This window comes from Ovis aries, chromosome 20, assembly GCF_016772045.2.
Source record: "Ovis aries strain OAR_USU_Benz2616 breed Rambouillet chromosome 20, ARS-UI_Ramb_v3.0, whole genome shotgun sequence".
Classification (NCBI taxonomy): Eukaryota; Metazoa; Chordata; class Mammalia; order Artiodactyla; family Bovidae; genus Ovis; species Ovis aries.
In genome coordinates, this window is record NC_056073.1 from 46,661,112 (window position 1) to 46,664,516 (window position 3,405).

Consider the following 3,405-nt stretch of genomic DNA (forward strand, 5'->3'; position numbering starts at 1 on the left):
GAGCCGGATGTCCCCAGACATGGAGAAATAGCATGGTTCTTTCAGCTTCATCATTCAACATGGGAACTCTTCCCCCCACCACCCCCCAACCAGCGTGCATCCCACATGAATTTCAAAAGATTTATCTCCCAGACAACTGAATCTCTTATGTTAGAATGTCTCTTCCTGCACCTATTAATCATTTAGGAGGAGATGGGCAGTGTCAACCAAGGAGGTTATGTGGGTAGTGAGTAAATACCAACTCTCCATTAACCATTTTATGTTATTAAAAAAATAATTTATTGTAGTTTACTCCACTTACAGTGTTGTGTTACTTGCAGGCATACAGCAAAGTGAGTCAGGTTATTGTTGCTGTTCAGTCGCTACGTCATGTCTGACTCTTTGTGACCCCATGAACTGTAGCACGCCAGGCTTCTCTGTCCATCACTGTCTCCCTGAGCTTGCTCAAACTCATGTCCATTGAGTCGGTGACGCCATCCAGCCATCTCATCCTCTGCCAGCCCCTTCTCTTGCCCTCAGTTTTGCTCAGCAACAGGGTCTTTTCCAGTGAGTCAGCTCTTCGCATCAGGTAGCCAAAGAATTGGAGTTTCAGCTTGAGCATCAGTCCTTCCGATGAATATTCAGCACTGATTTCCTTTAGGATGGACTGGATTGATCACCTTGCTTTCCAGGGGACTCTCAAGAGCCTTCTCCAGCACCACGGTTCAAAAGCGTCAATGCTTTGGTGCTCAGCCTTCTTTGTAGTCCAACTCTCACATCCATACATGACTACTGGAAAGACCATAGCTTTGACTACACAGACCTTTGTTGGCAAAGTGATGTCTCTGCTTTTTAAAACACTGTCTAGGTTTGACATAGCTATTCTTCTAAGGAGCAAGTGTCTTTTAATTTCATGGCTGCAGTCATCGTCTGTATTGATTTTGGAGCCCAAGAAAATGAAATCTGACACTTTTCCCACAGTTTTCCCCATCTACTTGCCATGAAGTGATGGGACTGGATGCCATGATCTTAGTTTTTTGAATGTTGAGTTTTAAACCAGTTACACATAGACATACGTCCACTCTTTTTGAGATTATTTTCCCATATAGGTTATTACAGGGTATTGAGTAGACTTCTCTGTGCTATACAGTAGTTCTTATTAGTTATCTAGTTTATATATAGTATTTGAATGTCAATCCTAATTTATCCTCCCGCCCCTTACTACCTGGTAACCATAAACCTACATCTGTAACTCTTATTTCTGTTTTGTAAATGAGTTTCCATTAACCATTTTCGTTTCTCCCCCCACTCTGCAGCATGCAGAATCTTAGTTCCTCAACCAGGGGTCAAGCCCACGCCACCTGCATCAGGAGTGCAGTGTCTTAACCACAGGACTGCCAGCAAAGTCCCCCATTAACTACTTTAAAGCACTAAAAATAGCCCCATTTCTCTGAGCGTCACCAACTGGGAAATTGCTTTGGTCTTTTTTTTGCACTTTCTCTGTTGAGAGCAGTCATCCAGCTCTGCTCTCTTTTTCAGCAATCACATCTGAACCATCACAAAAGCTCCTTGAGGAAACTATGGTTTCTCTTCTTCAGATACACCTTCCAGAATGTTCTGACCTACAAAACAACAGGATGTTAGTGCTTTCAGTACCTGCCTAAAAGTAGCATTTGTAGCCCAATTATAACTCAGGACGCACCTGGTAAAGAGTTCAAATGGTGGCCTTTCGGTTTCCACATTTAGAGAATGTTCTCTGGGGTCCTCTTCCCAAAGTGGCAACACACTGGGGATTCATTTCACTCTCGGCAGGTGGGAAACAAACGCTGTAGATCCCTACCCGCCCCCCCCCCGCCGCCCCCCGCCCCGCCTGTCAGCAGGGATTCCTCCCACTGGCCTTCTCCCCCAACAACCCTGTGCAGGACAGCTTCTCCCGCACCTCCCGGCTGCAGTGGGGACCCGGGTACAGGGTGGGAAAGCGTATGCGTTCCAAGCGGGACCTGGGAGCTGACAGGAGGAACCTGACAGAGCCGGCCAGGGAGGCCGAGAGGGCCAGTGGTGTCGGGGGCTACGCAGGGAAGGCAGGGCTGTGACTGGCCCAGAGAAGGGGAGTGGCGGTGCAGGCAGGGCGAGCGGCTTGACGTCTCCTTGGGAAGAGCGAGTGACCAGTATCTAGTCTTGGTGGAGCCTGGGAGAGAGATGGGGAGGAGATGGGCTCTGGGTTCCAGGCAGGGAGTGGTGGGCGCACCGGAGAGAGCGTCCTTCCTGGGGTTGACGGGGAGGAGGGCCAGCAACCACGTGAGCACAGAAATGTGCGACAAGTACCATCAAATTGCAGAAAGGGCCACGTGGAAACTCAACTGTGTGGCCCCTGACAGAGCACACGAAGCAGAGGGCAGGGCTCCGGAGGGCTGCGAGGTGCCGTGGGGGCAAAAGACTTGAGGGCACCACGAGGGCAGTCCCAGGAAAAGAGCTGGGCAGCGAGCCCGGCTGTGCCGATGAGGGGCCAGAAATGCAGAGGGGACTGGGATTAGGGTAATCCGTGGACTGAGACCCAGGGCGGCAGAGGACGGGCCAGGAGGAGGTGATTCCTTTTCTGCAGGCCCTTGAGCACCAGAGCAAAGAGCTGGGATTTTTTTTTTTTTCCTAAGAGAAAAGGAGGCCACTGAAGGGAATTGAGCCAGTGTTATGATGCGTTTGTAGCTGCTGGGTGGACAGACTGAAGGGACTCTGGGGCCTGATGATCAGGAGAACCTCCTAGATGAGATCAGGGGCCTGGGGTCGTGGGCGGGGGCGGCAGGCAGGGGTGGACTGGAGCTGTTTCAGAAATGAAATGAGCCTGTTGATGATGTGCCCTGGGGGCTGCAGTGGGGTGAGACCAGCCGCAGGAAAAGGGCATCGAAACGAGCCCGCCGGGTTTCTGATTTGAGCCAACCACAAGGAAGGACCATTTTCCAAGGTGGAGAAACAGAAGGCCAAGCAAATTGTGGGGAATCCCGTGTGTGAGGCTGGGCTCTGCCTGCGGGACAGGCAGATGCTGAGATCAAATAGGCAGTGAGTGCGTAGAGAAAGGTCTCAGCTGGTTAACAGAAGGGTCAGTGTCATCAGCACACAGACAGTGTGTGCACTGGGGTTGTGCGTGAGCTCAGAGAGAGGGCGAGAGGAGCCGTTTGGAGGCTGAGAAGCTTCGATCTCAGGGCCGGGTGGAGGGCACCAAGGAGGATGCATGCGTGGGAGGCATCACGGGTGGGTTACTGATCAAAATGCGGCCAGTTTTGTTTGTCCCAAAGCTGCCAGGAAGCCCAGAAAGATAGAGTGTAGTGTTCCTCCGATTTGCTGGTATGATATCGTCGGTGACTTTGGTGTCCACTGGGTGCTGGAGCCAGAAGGGCACAAAGAATGAACGGACAGGGGCTTGTAGATAGT

The 3,405-nt window shown here is 51.1% G+C and overlaps 1 long non-coding RNA gene across 1 annotated transcript; it reads right to left on the reverse strand.

Annotated features, from left to right (window-relative positions):
- Nucleotides 1-255: 255 nt before the first annotated feature.
- Nucleotides 256-1,809, reverse strand: LOC132658316 (uncharacterized). Its single transcript, XR_009597755.1, has 2 exons — nt 1,682-1,809; nt 256-1,601 (listed from the first exon to the last, which is right to left on the reverse strand). It is a non-coding gene; the product is annotated as an uncharacterized LOC132658316 (long non-coding RNA).
- Nucleotides 1,810-3,405: the final 1,596 nt, after the last annotated feature.